The sequence below is a fragment of the Myxocyprinus asiaticus genome, chromosome 26 (assembly GCF_019703515.2).
Source record: "Myxocyprinus asiaticus isolate MX2 ecotype Aquarium Trade chromosome 26, UBuf_Myxa_2, whole genome shotgun sequence".
NCBI classification, from domain to species: Eukaryota; Metazoa; Chordata; class Actinopteri; order Cypriniformes; family Catostomidae; genus Myxocyprinus; species Myxocyprinus asiaticus.
The window spans coordinates 43,957,119-43,979,823 of NC_059369.1; the positions used below are offsets into that span (position 1 = coordinate 43,957,119).

The 22,705-nt window shown below is 38.2% G+C and overlaps 1 pseudogene; it reads left to right on the top strand.

The window, feature by feature from the left end:
- The first annotated feature begins 18,657 nt into the window (after nucleotides 1–18,657).
- The window catches only part of LOC127417128 (arylsulfatase A-like), a 49,021-nt pseudogene continuing 44,973 nt past the window's right edge, over nucleotides 18,658–22,705 (top strand).

Here is a 22,705-nt window from a genome sequence, read left to right on the forward strand (position 1 = left end):
TTTAAATGCAAAAAATAACGCAAAAGTAACTAGTGACGGATAAAAATATTATAATGATTTTAATGATTATGTGTAGCGCAGTCTCTATTTGTAATGCATTTCCTACAATGCAGCATTTTACATAATCGCGATAAAAACGATGCAAAAAAAGAATGCTTGCCAAACTGTTTTGCCGGATTAATTATTTGGTCTCCTTGGGTGGCACTGGCCACTGGAAAGCATTTAAATGGTGTTTAAGGTCAGAGCAGTGCCTAGACACACTTAGACACACGAAACTTCCTTATCCATGCTTATAGCACTGTTTTCTCAATCAGCTTCTAAATGGTGTGTGTGTGTGTGTGTGTGTGTGTGTGTGTACATGTGTGTGATTGCTCACATCAGGCTTGAACAGCAGATTTGCACAGCTAGCAATAATCAAATTCCACAATGGATATAGCACATCAAACACACACACCTGCGATAAAAGGGAATAGACCGCTTGATTGCCGCTGAAAGATATAATATGAACTCCTCCGGTAGCTCTGTTGCTCCCATATCATTATAATCATTTATCCATGTGTGGCATCTTTTAACCACAAAACATCCAATCACACATTCAGGCGGAAAGTTATAATGACCTATGAGCTTTAACTTGTAACTGGGAGGAAACATGGAACGTGATTTTTTGTGGTGGAATTTTATTTATTTATTTCAGCACGTTTACAACTCAGATTGTGCATACAATAAAACATTATCATAACATTTAGCCGAAAAAAGAGAAATGCTGAAGCCAATGCTTATTTTAACTACCCTTCTCACCTAAGAAATTATACAATCTTTTGATCTTATTTAATTATCCGCATTTGCAATCCTTTTAACAATTCATAAATTAAAGAGCAATGTGACTATTTAACAGTACCTTAACAACATCAACTTAACAATTAATTAATACAACAACATTTACCACAACGTCTTGTAATAACAATCCAGTTAAGTATTACTTGGAATTCTCCATCCATCTGATAAAAAACAATCACACACACTATAATACATATCATGAAACTGATTAAAGAGCCTTAGCAAGCTATAGACAATAATGAAGAACTAATGATGAAGAATTACCAATTAATATGCTTAAATGAAACTAACTGAGTACATTGTGTTTGTATCTGACTTGGATAAACAATTGCAACAGAGCAACTCCTTTGAGTGTCCAAGGCCATGCACACACCGCAGCTGTAACTCCTCATAAGAGTGTTTCGTCCCATTCTGTACACAGAGTTCGGCTATTTAAAGGAGAGGCAATTGCATTCTGCAGTCCAATTTACTCTAGAAAAACATAGGTAGTGACAACCAAAATGTCACTGAATCCCAGCCTGATTTCATGAAAATGACGTGACTGCAGCGACATTTTTGCAAAATGCCATTACATGGTTCTTTATACGTATCATGGTAGTTTCGAGGTGAAATGTCTGCCATGCGGCACTAGAAGCGTGTTAAATGTTCTCCCAAATAAAGGAGGATTTTAGGGTTAATGCTCTATTGAGTTTTAAATCAACAAAACTGACCTTACTACCCTAAACCTTAAACCTAAACCTAACCGATAGTGTCAGAAAAAACAAATGTGAGATGAAAAACACAACTGCGTCATTTTGTGCGCTTCTACGACACTTTGGGCTCACATGTCGACTCGTGTGCTCTTCAGGACTCGTATCCCGCTCCTTTACATCACAAGTCCAGTGCTCTATCAGTTGAGCTACCATGCAATTTGAACACAATTGAAAAGGCTTAGTTGATTAAAGCAAATGTTAAAATTTGTCATGGCAGCTGACACGGACATGAATGAGCTGCGCATGTGCAAACAGTGTTGCCAAGGACCAATCACTAATCTGTACTGTTTGCGCCTCCTTTATTTTAATTTAAACAATTTAATTTGACCGTTAAATTTGATTTGTATTCTTCTCATGTGCTTATCACTGTCTTATCACTCACTATCACAGGGGTTCAGTTAATTCCCGTATCTGAACTCTCTGAATTCAGGGGCCGTTTACACGACAACGTTTTCAACTAAAAACAGAAAACTTTTTATGCATTTTGGCTGTTCGTTTACACGACAACGGTGTTTTGGGGCCTGAAAATGCAAACTTTTGAAAACGGGTTTCAAAGTGCACGTTTTTGAAAATGATGTCATCATCTCCGTGTAAACATACAAAAACGCGAATTTGTGAAAACTATGACATCTTGCACACGCGTATCACACGTTCAGTCTATAGGCATGTGCGCGAGTACTTCAAAACAACGCGCGAGACATTCAAAACTACAATGGCGGACTACAGGACTGTGTTTGTGCTGCTCAAGATTTTGAGTTTATTGACGCTTCTCCAGCAAAGTAATTGTAGTAATAAAGCAACCTCATCGTCCATCTAGACAAAATTGCTCGATGCTTTCGCCATCTTCATTGTTTGTATTCACCGCTCTGTGGAAGAATGCTTATGTACACAGGCGCGTAGTGTTTCTTTACAAAGTGACATCGCCAACTACTGGCCTGGCATGCATAATACAGCCTTTTTTGTCGTTTTCGCGGATCCGTGTGAACGGGGATCATTTTGACAACGTTGACGTCTGTACGCGAAACTTTTCAAAAACACAAAGGAAAAACTTTTCTGTTTTTAGTACATCGTTGTCATGTAAACGTACCCTTAATGAGCCACATTTCAGTCACTATTTCACACTCGTTCCATTGTCTGACAACAGAAACAGAAAAATATGTAAATGAGAACAGCTTTATTGGGAATTCGGCTGTATTAAAATACAGTATGTGAGCACAGAGAGTATGAGAGAAGCAAACAGATGTAAAGGACTGACACGGGCTTCCACTTGTAGAATGCAAATATGACGTGATGAAGTAATGCATATGCTAATTAGTGCATGACATCATCTAGTGACATAAAGCGAATTTTAGAGCAGGCTTTAGCTACTTTTCATTGAAAGTAGTTGGCAAAAGTGCTCCCCTGGCCTCAAGAGGTGCACTAGCGACTGATGCTAGATACTGTAGCCTTTAACCTCCTCGTTAGTGTGCCTGCCTCCCATGCCGGCTGACGCCGGTTCAAATCCCGAGCAGGACCGGTTACACATATACAGAACTGAACTGTACAAATCTTTGTTAATGAAAGAGCATAAAATATGCATAAAGACAACATGGTGCCTTTGTCAAAAGTGGTTTACTAAAAGCTACTAAACTGTTGGCATCTATGTTTCTTGTTTAAATCCATGAGATTCCAAAAGTTACTTAGGATATCATTCCATGTCAACCACTGCAAAATTCAGGAATGACTACACACACAGAATGTCAATTGAGTAGATTAGCTCCTTTTTAAATGCAGTTGTTACTCCCAAAACGTTTCAGTATTTGGCTGATGGTGACCACTGCTCCAAAAAAAAAAAAAAAACTGCCGTTCTATATTTTGAGGGGGCCCCACCAGGGCCGGAGTGGCAATCGGGAAGATTGGGAGAATTCCCGCTGGGCCGGTCAAAAATTGGGCCGGTTAGGTCCGCATTTTGATTGACAAACTTTCATCATATGTCGCATAACAATTGCCAACAGTCCGAAACATCCGGTATTTAAAGGATCAGAATTGCGTTCCGTGTTACAGGGGACGCAGTCTGTATTTTATCATCTCACACCCAAACAAATGAGAGAATAGCCTGTGAGAGACGAAACTGATGTGCTTCACTTGACAGCACGGGAAGGATCACAGAAGATCCATCGAGAACAGATAGGCTACTAATAGCTGAATGGATGAACGTGCTTCAGGTAGCCTACAAGATCATCACAAGTTTAATACTGACTGCAGTCTCACAATCTCAATCAATTAATCTCTGAAATCCTCTTCTTTAGCAGTGCAGAATGATAATAGCAAAATTATTTTTTGTCACAATATAACAGAGTACATGAAGTAAATGAATACAGATGCAACAGCATGACACGGTATGAAAATAATGGGACTTTACAGCTCTCAAAAGAGTAAACTCAATGAAACAAACAGCACAGAGTGCCTTCAATGTTGTATAATGCAATAAAACCATTTTGCCTTTGTCCTGAACATTTACATTCCAAGTAAAAGAAAAGTACAAATGTGTTATATTTAGTCTTTTATTTCACTCTTATCATTGTAAAATGGCACGTTTTTGAATGGCATGTAAAAATGTAAAAACAATCACTCAACCTTAATTGTTTCACTGGATCTGTTGCTATTTTAATTATCTAGAATGCAAAGCACTGACCATTTAAAGTGTGAGCCTGTACATCTTGAAAGAGTTATAAACATTTACAGTTCTATAGTGTTATTATGTGCCTGGATAGTCTTTAAAATAAACTTAGTTTACCCACAAATGAAATTTCTCTCATCATTTACTCACTCTCATGCCATCCCAGATGTGTATGACTTTCTGTCTTCTGCTGAACACAAATTAAGCTTTTTAGAAGAATTTCTCAGTTCTGTTGGTCCTTTCAATGCAAGTGAATGGTGATCAGAACTCAGAAGGTACAAAAATCACATAAATGCAGCATAAAAGTAATCCATACAGCTCCAGTGGTTTAATCTATGTCTTCAGAAGCGATATGATAGGTGTGGGTGAGAAACAGATCAATATTTAAGTTTTTTTTATTATTATAAATTCTCCTCCCTGCCCAGTAGGGGGCAATATGCTTATGTAAATCACCAAAAACAGAAGAAGAACTCTTAAGAGAGAAGAGTGCTATGAAAGTGAAAGTGGAGATTTATAGTAAAAAATGACTTAATTATTGATCTGTTTCTCACCGCTTCTCATTTACTTGCATTGATTGGACCAACAGTTCTTCTAAACATCTTCATTCATTCATGAAAGTCATACACATCTGGGATGGCATGAGGGTGAGGAAATGATCAAATATCCCTTTAACATTCACTTATTTTTTACAACACATACAATGATGTCTTATGACAAAGTGAAAGTCTTAGTGAATGCCGTATGTGGTACAATGACATGGAGAGCTTAAATAATTTTCAAGTAATTACATATACTGTATATTTTTGCTGTGATCTTGTTTTATTGTTATCATCTTCACCTCCAACCACCCTTTTGGGTGTGGGCTGACTTGGACATGACATCCCGGACTGAGTATGAATCCAACTCCGGCCCTGGGCCCTACTAAAAATCTTTGCAAATGGAAAAAAGTTTCATTGTTGCAGAGGTATAAAAAGTATGTTTGTTTGTCTTTATTTATTTTTTTACTGTATGCATAATGTATTAATAAATAAATAATAAAGTAGTTTTAATAATTTTGCAGTAATATGTCAACAGGCACATACAGTACATACACTTCTTTAACACACACACACACACACACACACACACACACACACAAACAGCCCCACAATTTTGCAAGCATTGTTGTTTTTCACATACGATTTCCCAGTTTTAGTGAAAATACAAGTGTCTTGCAGCAGTAACAGCTCATAACATAATTGTAATCAACTTCACATGCTATATTGTGTTCACATAGATTTCCTTCTTTTCCTCTGCAAGATAAAATGTTCTCTCTATAAAGTTATGCAGTATGTATTCCTATCTTAAGTCTAGCTGTACGCACTGCAATAACATTACTATGAGGCATTTCTCTTGTGTCATCAGCAGAATGCATATAGTTCCAAATCCATACTTGACAATACATGTTTCCCTCCTCAGGTTTTTTTTTTTTTTTTTTTACAGAAACATTGAACAGCTATTAAAATGCAATGTATCCATAGTACATTAATGCAAATATCAAACCCAAATGCCACTGGTGTAAATAAAAAGTTTGCACTGTGTCTGAAACCTTTGTTACTGTGCCAACATTTTTGCAAAACAAAAGCCAGTGAAATGGTGTCGTCATCTAACGAGGTTTTTAAGGCGAATATTAGATGGAGGTTTGAATGAGTAAAACAAACCTCCATAAAACATCAACCTAAACCTAACAAATAGTGTTCTAAAAGCGAATGAGAGGTAAACAACACAGAAATCCTTACCCTAAACCAACACCTAAACTATGGATGTTCCACTACCGGTATCGGTATCGTGCTTATGTACTGGTACTGGTGCTCGTAAAAATGCTCCGATACCAAAAACCAATACCATCTGACGTACGAATGTCATTACATAAACAGTCATCCCACAAATTAAAATCAGATAAATAAATAGTTTGCATGTAATTCAAATGTGAGCGCTTATGAATGTGTGGAGACCGTGTTGTGCTGATGCCGGCTGCTCAAATACCTTTTAAAGCTCCTCCTTGGCTTCGGCCGTGTGTCCACCAAAGCATTTTTTGCAGCTGAAAATGCCAGGTGCTCTTCTGAAAACGCCCAGCTGGGAGCACTTGAGATCGCTTTGGAAGCGCAGCATTTTTTTCAGCTTTGATTGCTATGATATGGAATATCCGTGGAAGTAATGTGTTGCAAGTACCTAATTTCATAGCTTGAGTTATCAACAAGTACTGAATGTAAAAATGTCAGTGTAAGGGGGTTCGGTGGAAAGGAGGAGGCGAGAACCGGCTTAATAATATAAATAATAATTTAATAAACAATCCAAACAAACCACACAACCAAAAACACACAGCACAGCTGTCTGTAATTCTCTCTCTCTCTCGAACTGTCATCCCCGGCCGCCTTTATCCCTCGCGCGCCCCATCAGGCTGATTGGGGACCGGGTGTGTCTCATTCCAGCCCGGCCCCGCCCTCCTCAGCTCTACAGTCAGCAAAAGGAAGAGTATTTGCTCTGGCCCTTGCTCTGGATGAAGGGAAGGCTGAAGCATTATTTTTCATATTAATATTGTGGTAGTCCGGGAATGTCATCTGGTACAGACATGAATACTCAGAGACCAGCAAACTTCTCCTTCATTGTTGTTCAGTCATTGTACAAGTAGGATGTGACGGTTGGTCGGTGTGATATTTGTCCCGCTCCTCCTCCACTGTGATTGGATAGCTGGGTAAAAAGTGACAGTGACGAGCACTCAAAAAAGTTTTACCCAAAGCTGAACATATTTCAACTCTTGGCGACCAGAAGAAAATACCAAGCGTGCAGCGCTCAGTGTGGAAATAACGCTCAGTGCCTGCTCACACTGCTGGCTTTTTTAAATACATGGCGCTCCATTGCAAACAATTGAAAAAATACGCTGGCCTCAGGAAAAACGCTTTGGTGGACACACGGCCTTATACAGGGAAAACACCGTCATGAGCATTGCGCGCTCTGTTTGTAGCAGATGTAGCAAATTCACATTGTAACTTATTTAATTCAATAGCAGACGTTTGCAGTTTAATATTCACTTTGAGTCACTTAGTGACCGGCTTTTCCAGAGTGGGAATTTGCCGTTATAACGTCAGAGCTCCTCGGTCAAAACAACACAGAAGTTGCAGCCACCACTGAATCTCTCCCACTGCACTGTCCAAATTGAGTCCCAGGCTCGAGGCCTCCAGAGGGGCATCAGCTTGAGCACGCAAGTGTCTTTTAATGTCTCTAGAGACTGAGGACTTTGAATTCTTCCTAGAACAGTTAAGAATCAGGGTGTATCGTACCTCACCAGTTTATGACATAAAAAGTATTAAAACCAGCAAAGGGCGCAGAGCTCGCCATTCACACGTCCAAACCTTGCATGGCGTCACGTGACTCTTTTGACATTTTGATAATCAAATTTAAATAAACTCTTGATATGGAAGAAAAAAAAACAGGTATTGGACTCAGTATCGGTGAGTACCAAAAATGAAGTATCGGTACTCGTACTCGTTCTCCAAAAAATGGTATCGGGACATCCCTAACCTAAACCTAACCGATAGTGTCCAAAAACAAAAAGAGAAATGAAAAGCACATTTTCTGAAGCCATTTCGTGTCACTTCTACGACACTCTCGTTTCACGTGCCAGCTTGCGTGTTTGGCTAATCACATTGGAATAAGTGTGTAAATGTAGGTGAGTCTGTAATACAAGTGTTAAAATGTGTCGTTTTTTCAAATGATGCGTTACAGTGAAAGTGTCAAATAAGTGCAAAGATTAAGTGTTTATAAAGTTATAATCAGCCGTTGTACTCGTGATTTGTGTGAAAGTGAATAAAACACACAGTTGTTGTAGCGCCTCTAGTGTGTAGAACATAGAACGCGGCACATAAAAGTCACTTTGCAAAAACATAGTTATAGTAACATTCATTCTATGAGACTATAGGTTGCTTTAAACACACTTTACAGGTTTAATAAATTATTTAGATCTTAAGGTGCCATTAATGTATATTTTTCAACAATTAATTTTTTTTCCCTCTCATAAGAAAGTTAGTAAAGAATTTTCTGTGTCAAAACAATCATAATTTAGTCTATAATTACCCTTTTTCAACCCTCTTTCTCACCATTACAATTAAAAAGGCAGTTGGTTTTGCTCTTGTGCCTTTAAATGTCCTTTTGGCATGTCACATTTGCTGTCGAGCCCAAACTAGTTTGCAATGCTCCTTCTCTCAATAAACACATTTCTACACAGTCTACATTGTAACAGGTTCACAAAACAATCCATTTTGAAATGCACCACACAAACTCTTAAAATCAGGTTGAAATGATCAGGTGTTAAAAATAAGCCTTGATGATTTTTTTTATTTTTTTCTTCTAATGTTGGTATCCATCAGAAGGATATTCAGAGTGGGAGGTGCAGCACACAGCCATATATATCTGGCTGAGTTCACAAGGAGCATTTTTTTATTTTTTTTACAGCATAATATTGGTCGTTTTTAGACTGGGGAAGAAGTTTAAAGTTCTAAAAGTTACAGTAGGCCGATGTTTCACTAAGCATCAAACTCTTATTTGAAAAGATCAAGTAAAATTGTATTTTGCATGATATGATTCCTTTAAAAGGATTGGAAAGTAACCTTCAAACACTATACACACAGTGCAGCAGTCTGTAATCTCTCTACACACATAAAACACACACTAAACCTCTGTAAAAGAAATAATTTTCAAAGGCACAGAGTGATCTTGCACAAAATGTGGAACTTAGGACAATCGTCATTAAAATCTCAAACTGGGGGTTTAACCTGTATTTAAGTTTCTCCGGAGCTCTGGGTTTTTTGGCATTAACAATTAGCATTAATTTTCTGCCAGAACTTATAAAATGATTTTGGAGCAAGACAGACATTGAAATAGAGAGAAAGAGACACAAAGGTACTCATAGATATGCAAGCCTGTATAAAAATCCTTTTAATTGTACCTTTGAACACTTTTCAACAAATCCAGGCTGTATTCGGAATGAAACACGAACATACTACTTACTGCATTCAGCTTAGCATATACATGTATTGTATAATGCCTACTTTTTTCCGTAAAATAGTATATGAAACAGTACAAACTATGCAATGTTAAACTATGCAAATGACGTATTTGTTATTTATTTATTATTTTTTTATTATTTGTCCACTAATAATATCCAAGAGGATAAGTACATGCATCACAGGAGATTTGTCATTTTTCTAAGAAAATAAATAAAAAATAAAAAATAAAAACATGGAAATGCACACCACAGTGTCTGTGCTGGAAATGACAAAAATGGAAATTAATTTTTTTTTTCTTTTTTTCTTCTTACTAAGGCTAATTTCATGAGTTTAATGAATTCTAAATAAACACAATTAAATAATATGTTCACACTTTTTGCATAATTTGACAAAATTACAGCTTGATTGGAAATAACGGAATAAAAATATTCTGCTTACAAGTGATATTTCCCCTGATTTTTCTTTGTTTTGTCTCATATTTAATCTCAAGCATGCTCTTCACTGACATTTTTGTCAACTCTGTTAACAAGTACACTAACTTTTGAAAAAACTTTATTAGAGGTAAACTGGGTGGTTTACGAGGACTTTTTTTAGGTTATAAACTGGTAATTACAAGGGTATTATGCTATAAATGTGGTTTATGAGGACATTTCTAGTGTCCCCATAATTCAAATCACTTAAAAAACATACTAAACGATGTTTTATTGAAAATGTAAAAATGCAGAAAGTTTTTTGTGAGGGTTAGGTTTAGGGGTAGGGTTAGGGTTAGGGGATTGAATCTATAGTTCATACAGTATAAAAATCATTATGTCTATGGAGAGTCCTCATAATGATAGCTGCACCAACATGTGTGTGTGTGTGTGTGTGTGTGTGTGTGTAAATGTGTAGTAATTTGTATTTTTATCATGGATTTTCATAGTTTAATATTGAAAGTCTGGGACAAGACTAAAACAGTCAAATCTGTACATAAATGGTATTTGAAAAGCACCAAAAATAAATGAGGAAGGCCTTGTTAAAAGTTTCCAAATAGGTTTAAATAAGACCCTTTTATGACAAAAAAGAAAAAAGTTGAAATCTGTTCGACTTAATAAATATCAACCCATGGGACATGAAAGTGCCCAAAGTTAAAGAAACACCCAAATATGGTCATTTTAAAATAATATATATAATTTTGTGTGAAATGTTTTTTTTTTTTTTTTTTACTTTTGGTGGGCCAATCAAGTCAAGAAAGAGTCAAAAATCACAGTTATCATATCCAGTTAATTTGTCACCCAGCAAATGGAAGGTCTATTTGAGCGCACTGCACAGTGGGACACCAAAGTACTCCTTTTATACATTTTGGCAAATGTAGTAGGTCATCCGGAATTTTATGCATACAGTAAATTTATTTGACATGCACAGTATACATTTCGCATATTGCTAAGATAGTATAAATCGCAGGTAGTATTCCAAACACAACCACACACACACACACACACACACACACACACACACACACACACACACACACCTTCTTCCACCATTAAAGCATCACAGCCCTGTCTGCATTCTCACACTTTCATGCCTGTGTTACAATAGCGTGTATGTTTGTTAGTGTGAATTCAGTCCCTGTAGCTCTCCTCTCATCTAAAAATGTAACTCTCTCATTACAAGAATGTTCACGTAGTCATCAGTGTGCAACATAATTACAGCTCAGAGATTAAAACCGAGCACAGTATAATCTCTTCGTCAATCCTACGTGTCTGGCTCTAAGTGTTTTGAAATATCCACAAGGAATTATGCCAATAATATCAGTGCATTGATACACTACTACAGCCATGTCATAAAGTGAATATCAGTCCCTAGGCCTTTGCGAGTTGGATTTCTGGCTGTGCATCCAATGAGGTCCAAAAGTCTGAAAGCACATTGAAAATCTGGAATTCAAAATCTACATTAAACACAGGAATAATAAAAAAAGAAATGTTATGATGTAAAATGACCAAGAACCATTTAAGATTCGGCACTATTTCTAGGTGACAAATAAAATGTGTGCAAATTTTTGACATTGATCGATCATGTTAACTCCTTTGTTATAAAGGTTTCTTTGCTTCCATTGGTGCACACAAGATGCTCTTTGGAACATTCTCAAATCATGCTGGATAACAGGAATCATCAGGTTTTGTTCATTCCAGCGAGTGCATGCTGTCATTGAAGAAAAAAAAATGACAGACCAAATACTAAGAAAGTCTGAAATTCAAATGAACTTTTACATTTAAATTGCAATTCTGCAAATATAATTAGTAATGCCTAATTTTATTATATAAGAATATGCAGAATAGATGCATTTTCACTCATGTATGCATATATCTGTCAGTGCAGAGCTGCAACAAGAATTAGCTTTCTAGCGAATGGTTTTTGGTTTTGGTGCGGTTCAGGGGGTGTGTTGTGGAACTGAACAGTGGCTGGTGGTTGTGCTCTGACCTGAAGAGAAAAACACATTAGCAGTACAATGACAACAGGTGGCCTTGCTGGAGTCACACTATAATGAATATATTTTCATCAAAAAACAAGAGCAAAACAAACTTACTGGGTTATTTAAAACCAAGTATCATTCAGTTTAGCTCTTGAAGTCATCTTGAAAACATGTTCTGCTAGTTTTCTTTTTCAGGATTTCTGCATAAATTATAAATCTGGCCACATTCTGTCTTAAAAAGCAGTTTGAATTATGAATTGAATAACTAAAACTAAAACTGGGCCTCTTTTTGTTCATTCATCTCTATGGCAAAAAAAATAAAATAAAATAAAAATGGCACAATTGACCTGAATGCACCCTAACAATGTTGTAAACATAGTAGTAAATTTTTTGTAAAGGCTTGAGACTATATATGCACATTGGATTGGATTGGATTGGATTGGATAAAGAAATGTGAGCGGTGCTTGCCTGCGCAAAACTTGCTACAAAAATGCCAGTGTTTTAAGTGGTAGAAATCTCTCGGTTCCCTTCTTCAATGCAAGTGGAATTACATCACCTCTGGTCATGTGACTATTTGCACTACCCATGTGAAAATACTCACATGAATTCAAGACAGTCTGCACTTTCATTTATAGTTGACAACTCTTTATAAAATACATAAGCTCTTTTAAATAATACATCAGTTTGACAGAGGAAATACTTTGTTCTTTTATAAAAGCTTCACATTTCTGCTTTTAAACCCTGCAAAAATTGGCCCCCATTCACTATTGTAAGTGCCTCACTGTAGCCTCGATTTTTGCATATTTAAAAGAAAAGGAGGGATGAGTCGAAATTATTTTTTTTGGTAATCAATATTATGCCTCAAATGCTGTCGATTGAGCTAATTGTGTGTGGAACTTGGAATTTTCCTTTAAATACTTTAAAAAGGGGTTTTGAAAAAGTATAATCAATGGTAATATTGATCACTAATTAAAGCTACACTATGTAATTCTTTTGGTTAAAAAAACAACAAAATCTTATTAATGAGAGAGTGCAACAAAAATCCATCTTCCAAACCATGTGTTTACTTTACCCAAATACACATTAATAAACCTATATTAATAATACATTTTTTAGAGCTGTCGGGACGGATTTCACGGGAAATTGCATACATACAGTACGTCATTCCAGCTTGATCTCACAGTGAATTCAGAAAGAGTACACTGAATTTTCTTTCGTCAAAATCGGTATATGCCGACCGAAATTTCGAAACACTACCCCCCAGTGGCCAAAGCAGTAAGTGTTGTAGGGCAAAAAAGAGAGGTTGCCAAAAGCTAGTAGTGAAGCACGTTGTTTTCAGCTTTACAGGATGTTATACAATGAAGAGAAAAGCATATATTTATAGATTCTATCTCCTAACCCAAAGCTTACCTTAACCATTAGTGGAGTAAAAAAGTAATGTTAGAGGGAAAAGTGAAACCTCCGAAACATGCTTGTCATTGATTATTCAAACATGGTTACTGCCTGACTTTGAACCCTAGTCTCCCACGCCACTGATGCTACATGCTGCCAATCGCTCCAGGTGGAAATGTAAACACATTGAAACACCTGCAAACATGTCTGATAAGAATGCTGCATGTCAGTGGGTCAGCATGCAGTCACCAATCCTAGGGTACTGAAACTATCGGAAACATCATGCCGACTTCACGTGTGATCATGTTGGTCATTCGCCCGTGCGTGTCACATCATATCCGCACACACAGAAAATAAGCTCCGGCTGCTGTAGCGCGTGTGTGGGAGTAGCGTGAAGCTGAAAGTTTGTTGTCACAACGAATGAGAAAACTTGACCATGGATCATTCAAAACGGCAAACCTCCGGGGAATCAGCGGTTGTAAAAGCAAAGAAACCCCGAACAGAGCAGAGTCTACAAGCAAAAAGGGAAAGCGTCAGAGTCCGTAATAAAACCCGAATCAACATCAGCTTGGCTTTTCAGGTGTGGCGACAACTCCGAGATCTGAAAGGATTTAAAAGTGACCCAGAGATGGCTTTTTTTCTTACTCAACAGGTAATATATTTTATTGATATGGTTTATGTATAGTTGTGTATGTTATGTATAGTTCATGTCCATGTGTGTGTAGTGAAATACAATAATTATACTGTATTCGGTGCAGAACTTTTCTCTTGCTAGTGTGACGCTCCTGTTCTACCCACTCCATACGGGACTCGAACTGGCCTCTCCGGCATGGGAGGTGGGTGCACTAACAAGGAGGCTAAAGGCTACAGCCTCTAGCGTCAGTTGCTAGTGTACCTCTTGAGGTCAGGAGAGTGAGGTTTATACACATTGCACAGCTATCTATCAGCTGGCTCCGTTACACTAGCACACATATGTATTTTCTTTATAACAGCAATTTATATAAATAAATCCTTTAGTCTTAGGCTTGCCAAAAACATGTGAGTCTTGAAATGATGTTGACCACTGGTTGGTAACAATGACAGTCTATAAATTAGTTACTACTGTGGTGGTCTATTTGGCCAGAATATCCTGCAGTTATAAAAACTTTACAACGTTTGACCTTATCAGACTAGCAATCGTTATGTCTAATGTTAACGAACGTTGCCTAACTTTTGTAACATCATTTATTTCAAAACATCAATGCTTCCAATAAGTCAAAACAACAGCATAAGATATGGCACTTACCTGCTCAGATGACATGTTTTCGGATATCCGTCTTGTCCTTTCTTTCGTTATTTATTTGTCCATTCGTTCTGATAAGATGTCCTGTATCCATGTGTACACCGATGCTTTGAACCGCATTCATCAGCGCAGAGGAGCAGAGCTGAAGCACATGTACGTCATTACCATAACAATGTTCTTCCGCAAGACACATGCAGTTTTATTTTTTAACTGCTAGAGGGCCAAAACTTACATAGTGTAGCTTTAAATAAATCTGCCTAATTTGTGGGATTTAAACTCATGTTTGAAGTGTATTGAGATCACAGATAAAACTTCACAGTGCCCCTGTTGTCAGGTCATTGTCTTGGTTTGGGCTCGTGGCCAGTCGCTGTGAGATTCCTATTACTCACGGGGGACTAAAAGACAGAGAGGGACTGATGGGAAAGATAGCCAAAGGTCTTCCCACATTGCTTTGCCGAATGCAAAGCTTATATTTCAACCAAATCTCTCAAACAAGCAAAACAAAAGATTATTTAGTCAGAGCTTCACTTTCAGCAACTAAGCCTTTTTTATTGAATGAATATCTTCGTTGAAATCCTTAAAATAGTTTTCTGCACATTCCAGCGAAACCAGCATGCTCAACGTGTTACATAACAGAAGATGACAAATAAACAATTGATACACCATTGTCCAGTCTTAACTCACAGATTTTTAGCATGAGAAATGTTTACCCTCAACCTCTAATTATAAAAGCAAGAAAAGATTTTGTTGTTCCAGACGCTTCAATAGGAGATGGTGGTGTTTACATGCGAGATGGTTGCCGAAGTTGTATGAACCCTCATTCTGACAGATGTTTCGTAATTGTTTGTAAGTGGCTATGATTGCCATCAAAAGCAGCAAAATGCAATTAGCCTGCTAATCAAGGAGCCAAAACTGTGGCAGAAGTAACCTACAGCAATGTGCTGTGTCCAATTATTTACCTCTCCTTTATTAACACTGACAGATAGTACTAATGAAAGCAACACACGCTCTGAATATGTGTGAAGGAAATAAATGGAGGGAAAGAGAGAGAGAGGTAATAAGCCTTATCCGTATATGATTAGCGGGATATGTCTTGTGAAAATGACCCATGGTTGCAAAGACAGTATTGCACTGCAACACTCTGACAGATGGTGAAAAGTCCGACATCATCACCATGATATACACTAAAAGAATTGGCGTATCATTATTATTATTACTATCATTATTGCTCATTTGAAAACATTCTTAACCCTAAGTATTAAACTTTGGTGCGTAACTCATCCCACATTATTTGTGCTACGAATCTTTTTCAAATCACATATCAAACTGTACAATGGGACCATGTTCAGAGCACTGGCAGTGAGCAGCCACCTACAAACCACGTAGCAACATGCACTCAAAAAACTTTTGCAAATGCATCTGGCACAGTAATGCTTTGGCAATCACCCACATCACCCTAGCATTTTAAGTAGTGAGTTTTGCATGTGTAAGCAACAGATTTTCTTGTAATAATCAGCTGATTCAAAAAGAAATATATCGCAGATATGCAAATGTACAATGATTTCATCGAAGATGACAGTGGCTAGCACATGTGCTTCGGCATGCTCTCATGTGGGCAACGCAAGTTTGAATCAGACCAACTGCTGTCCTCCTAGACCCGGGCGGAACGTTGTTATGGACCATGTGCGACACGGATGGGTTAAGCCATTGCGCACCATCTTCAGGACGTGAGCGGGGTCCGAGTTGGGGTGGCAAAGCTCAATTCTAGGGTGTCAACTGCCACCCCGTGCCATTCTTCTGGCCCCGCCCCTGCTCCAACACTTTGAGCTCAATGTTATTTTTAAGCTGTTACTACAATTTTACCACAACAAATTATGGTTAAAATATGGTTACTTAGGGGTGGGCAATATGCCGGTAGACATGATAAACTGGTAGAAATTTGGTATACATTTTGGATTATCATCTGTATCGCAGTTACGCAAAACCACCACCGCATGCAAACAAATGTGCACTTCATTCTATTCAAGTATCACGTACGCACTACACATTCTGTCAGAAAAATATATCAACTGGTGTGGGGACTTCCTTGTGTTTTTTGTTAATATTAATCTAATAACAATAATATATATATCGTTTTACTTCTATTGATGGTTTTTATTTTATACATTGTCCTTTTTTATTATGACTATTTACCCACAAAAAAAAAAAAAAACGAGGCAATGTTAACTTAACTGAAAAGCACCTGAAGGAAACATGTCATAGTTTTAATATTTAGATTACTGTGTAACTTTTCAAATAAAGTGTTCGGTAGCATATTCAGTATTGTTCAGTAGCACCATTAAATCTTGTGGTAATGAAATTGCTATAGAGAATCATAAAATTGCACTGGTATTGGTACAGATACGGTATATTCACATTTTATATACTCAATATTTTATTTATTTTATACATTACATACAGTATACTCTGCATGACAGTACATACAGTATATTACATATTCAGGTGGCCAAAGTGTCCACCCAATAGAAATAGGTTTTGCTCAGCATGAAGAAAAAATAAATAAAATAGAACGAACATTGGCTATGCTGCAGCACTCATTCAGACGACACAAGTTTAATTTTTACGCGACACACAAACTGAGGGGGGGAATTCACTAAGAATGAATTGCGCCCAGGAAATGTGTTATTTCTTAACACACTCTCTCTCTGGCTTAGTGTCCCTTTCACTAAAGGAATTAAGCAGATCAGGCAACAGTGCAAACACCCCAACAAAATCTACTCTGAACGCAATTTGCACGCGCAATTCCAATCTTGCAGGCCGATTCTGAGCGCTATAAAGTAGAGGATGCAGCACACCACTGTGATCTAAAAAATTCTGCCGGGACACCTGAATCATGTCTTTAACATGCGGAAGTGCGCTTGACTACACCATGCATCTGGATATTTCTTCATCATTTGATCATAAATAGATTAATTACTGCTATCACATTTATCATACATCACATTTAAATAAAATTTGTTTTACCACCATGTACATGATGCCAGACAAAGAGCAAAGAGTTTTGTGAAAGCAGCACAATCTATATTGACACACTTGTACACACTGCTGTGATTAGTTTGACAACAGAGATGAAAGAATGAATCTACTGTATTTCAGAGAGACAGGGTGCATGTGTGTGTGTACAAGAGAGTGAGACAGAGAGACACAGAAAGACAGGGAATGCTATTGTATGCATTTCCGTGGGAAACTCTCTAAACTCTCATTTACTTATTAACAGACATGAACCGCAAACATTCCTAAAGTTTACCCTGTCAGTGAGTGACACGGACAGTTTGATTTAGAGTCAACAACAGAATGAAGGGCAGCATATAAAGGTAGTGTAAAAGTAATCCAAACGACTCCAGTGGTTAAATCCATGTCTTCAGAAACTATATGATAGGTGTGGGTGAGAAACAGAAAAATATTTAAGCCTATTTTTACTATAAATTATCCTCCCTGCCCAGTAGGTGGTGATATGCACAAAGAATGTGAATCATCAAAAACGAAAGAAGAAGAATGAGTAAATGATAGAGAATTTTTATTTTTGGGTGAACTATTCTTTTAAGGGGAAACCCAACCCTGAAACCCCACCATCACCTCCACTGCTGAGGGAACCAGTCATTGCGAGCCACACGTGTGAAATCCATTCATACATACATTCTAACTATCTTTATTTTTAAGTCCTTATAGACCATTTCAAGGACTGTTCGTTGGTGATGTCAAGTGATCTCATTGTTCCATGAACATTTCCTGCTTGTCAAAACAGAGACTATTTAGCGGAGACGGGCCACTTCTATTAAAATTAATGGGAGAAATTGGAATGCCCATCGGCAGCCAAAGGTCAACGGATGTAGAAAGGAAGTCCTGTCTTACAGGTAAAATAGCCAATCACCTTTTAGATACAGAAGTCACCTGTCAATCAACTCGAGAACACACATGCGCATTAGCTAAACAAGATGGTAAAATAGTATTTTTAAAGACATCACAATTTATTATACCAGTTGTGACGGAACGACACGCCCCTCCCTTGGATCATCGTCTTGGTTGACTTCACCCTTTGGCTGTGATGGGGCTCACCTGAACACAACGAAGAGCCTCATCACCGATTGCGCCACTCCTCGTGAGACCGGTCTCTACCTGCAGGCATCTTCGCAGGTCCATGAACGGAGCAGGGAGGGTCATGTGGTGAATTAGATGCGATGCCGGGGATTAGAGCACGCATCATGGCCGACGGGCCAGGATGCTGTGCCACTGTTCTCCTCAAGTGCCGAGGCCAAGGGAAGTTGGGACACTGGAGTGAAGCCGCTGCCCCACGCGCCTTGAACCAAGGTGTGGAGCGCGTCACAGCCGATAGGACCCCGCCCACTATCACCTGGACCTTCCTCTGTCTTCACTACTCTTCCTTCACATAGCCCTTTCCACCGCGAAGGCCCCAGGTTCCTCTTTGGTTTGGACATTGTAAATAAATGCCACACCCACTGTGTCTGTCTCTTTCTCACTCCGCCACACAGTGTCGTCAGATTTTACTGCTTATTTGAAATATGTTATTTTATCGTAATCTTGACCAACCGTATTGGAGATTTCGGTCTTTCCCCATTCAAGTATATAGGAGCTGCACTTTCATGATGCTTGTTGCATAGAAAAATAGCTGCCCAAACTGCCCAAGAGCATTCCAAAGATGGCCGCCAAGTGGCTTACCTTGAAAAAGAGATGTTGTTGAAAGGATCCGGAAATACGCTTGGACCGCTTTAATTACTTTGCTTCTAATTACACCGTCTCAGTAAACTACACAAACAAAACCAATATTTCACCTTCAACCATTCATTTAGCAGGAGCTATTTAGGAGAGGTAGAGAGAGTGCATGTGCATGTATGCGAGTTCCATTGTGCTGCCGCTGAGATCTTCTATTCTACAGCGGTGTTATTTGTGGGCAGGATGCGAGCTCTCTCGGTGTGACATTTAAGCCCGGTAGTGCACAGAGTCCTGCACTCACTTTAATTGAAACAGATGGAGAGTCTGAGGCACAGCCACAGGGCATGAGCTCTGAACGCATCCACACACACCGCTACACATACACTGCATATATCTGTGCTCTTATTAGTGCTACCTGCTATTGCACATACTTGATACCTAACATCAAGAATTCACCTTTGGCATGTGACTTGTCACAATACTTCTGCTACGGACATAAATGGTACCATAAATCATTCTGCTTGTTGCACTATTTCTATTCTAAACGATTAGACTCTTGATTTTAAGTCTTGTTAAAAATTCCAAGCCATATCTAGGAACCAGAATACCATAGAGAATTGGAGGGCTGTTTTTCTAGTAAGCAACCATCCAGAACACCCTGGCAACACATAACAATTACTAAGCAACCACCACTGAATACACCCTAAGATTGCAGCAGGGTCATTTTGTGCCAGAGGTCCCAGAATAAATATTCTGCTTTTGATACATTTCTGAAGAAAGAAATACATAATTGATTATCTAAGCCAAAATATTAAATTCCATGAATCAATATTTACTACAGTAAGTAATCTATTATTTTTTAGGGGGGTCAAAATTACAATGTCCACCTATGATTTTGGAGCAAAACCACAAGGTCAAAAAGATAACCGTAGGCAGTGTAATTTTTTACACAGATGTGAAGGTTCTGTATATTACTAAAATCAGTTCACTTCAGCACCCCTTGTTGAATTCTATGCAACAAAAAAAAGGATGTTTATTTTGAACCTGAACCTAAAAGGATATTAAGATATCTTTAATACTTCTGGAGTTATAGGCACCCCAACTTTGGAAAAACAACTAAAAAAAAAGGGTTGTTTTTTTTCTCATTTTGGACTCGCATCATTGATATATAATGCAACAAGAGGTTGGAAAGAACAACACAATAGACAAAACAATACAGTATGTAACAATAATGCTTTATTAGCATTTTCCAAACTCCACAGTATAAAGATAGAAATTCACTAAAATAGTTCCAGTTTGAGTGACATTAAACAGTGGGATGTTGACTGACTGAAAGAACTAGTATTCATTGCAATGCACATTAATTTCTCATTTAATATCAATCCGTCTTTTCACTTTAGATAGAGAATGCTCATGATGCGTGTCAGGGCATCCAGCGCTACATTGAACTCCAGATGAAAAGCGCGCCTTGTTCTGCTTTTAGCGATGGCACTTCCAATATAAAGATAATTCATCCGAACTGTCCGGTGATCATTAGCTGATACTTCAAAAGCTCGGCGGCAACCAGTACAAAGTTGAAATGATATTAAATTTCAGCGGATCGTCAACAGGGAGAAAAACTAGCTGTACAGCGGGATGGTAAGAATTGACATGCTTATGGGGTAAAATGCTGACTTACAAAGACACTTGAAGGACTTCAGTGAAGACTTCAGTGAACTTCTTCAGTGAAGTCCCTTCAGCATAGTTTATAAGAGGTTCTTTCTCCAGCACTTGATCATTGGCACGGACTCCCTGTTGTGTGTTTGTTTCTAGTGTGTATATGAGTGTAATGTCCTCACTAAACACATTGCAAAGGCCCTGCCCTCTTAACAGTGTTTACAACTCACACAGAGCTGAATAAAATGTCAGAATCGAATGTCAAATCAGTACCAGTAAAAGTGTGGAACAAATCAGGATTTATAAAGGCAGAAACTGACATGAAAATGTTCTTATGCATACGTCAACTATAGAAAAAAGATAGAGCTGAGAAAATTGGTCTGCCATAAGAAAGTAGATAACTAGAAGCATGTAGCAACACCATTAATAGAATAATACATTTTATCGCACTTTACCTTGATTGCTGGGAGAACTTTTAAAGAAGATAATCCAGAAAGACGGTCTCTTTCGGTCCTAATACAACCTTAACGTTGTATATTCATTCTCCACAAGCCAAAGTTCACACATAACTCAACTCCATCCACTAGCTGACTCCAGTGCCCATCAAGCAGAGGAGGAGAAAAAGAGGGAGGGAGTGGGTGGAGGGTCTATTCTCCTGTGGAGCAGCGATCAGATGTATCCAGCCAAGTTGCACTGTGAGAACCAGAGAGAAAGAGTCGTGAAGCTGGTCCCGGGTCAGTGGGCAGGCCACTACGAGTTCACATTGCCCTTCTGTGTGCAGCTGACAGCAGGCAGGTAAGAGGATCCGTACTTAGTCAGGGATGAAAACAATACCTGCTCACTCAGGCTACACTGCTCGGCGGGGTGGTTTATAGGTGGCGGCAGTCTTTGTTGGGGGGGGTTGGTGGGGGGGGCAGTCAATGAAATAGCCCTGTCAACACATTGCTGTTATGTGAAGATAGGCTTCCGGTTTGACCAAAACTCTCAAAGACATTCTCATACTTGAGACACACACAAGAGGAAAACAACAGCAACAATATTCTGTCTCTATTAAATTATTCTCTCCTGGCAATAGGTCGCAATGAGCTGCCAACAGCCAGGTGAAAAATGGAGCATGCAAATCTGATTTTAAATGCATATTACAAGTACATACACACATAGCTGAGTCTTATATTGCTTATAATATCTAAAGCATTTGCACTGATGAATGCATCTGAGTGTCTCACAGTGTAAAATCTGAATTCTCAGAAAGACTTGTAAGGTAGACCGTCATTCATTATACATCCTCATTTCCTCTCTCTCTTTGTATCCGTCTCTCTCTCTCTCTCTCTCTCTCTCTCTCTCTCTCTCTCTCTCTCTCTCTATGCTCAGAATAGCCTACAACCATACTACTTGTACTATTGCAGTATGCAGTGTCTATACGGTGCACAAAATGCAAACACTCTGCATGGAAACATCCAGATCACCTACTACTATTTGCCAAAATGTGCAGTACATATCCCCACATTCAAAGCACAAGGAATACTGTAACAAACAATGCAATGATTTTTAACATCTCTTTCCAGACTGCTAAGAGAGATTCACCCAAAATAGTTTTGGGTGAATCTCACAAAAACTGTCAAGAAATCTCCAGGTCTTATTTAAAAAAAAAAAAAACAATATTAATAATTATTTGACATAAATAGTAAAACTTATGTCACAATACAAATAAACGTAATCGTCATGGAAATATGCTTCATTTAGAGTGAAATTTGACATGTGCTGGTATAACATTTTCCTGTTGTGATAATTGCTGAAGCTTTTATCACGGTACACTGAATTATCGGTCAACTTTACAGTTGTTCTTCATGACATGTTTAATTTCTTTTGAAACACCAAAATTTTTTTTAAATTAAAAGG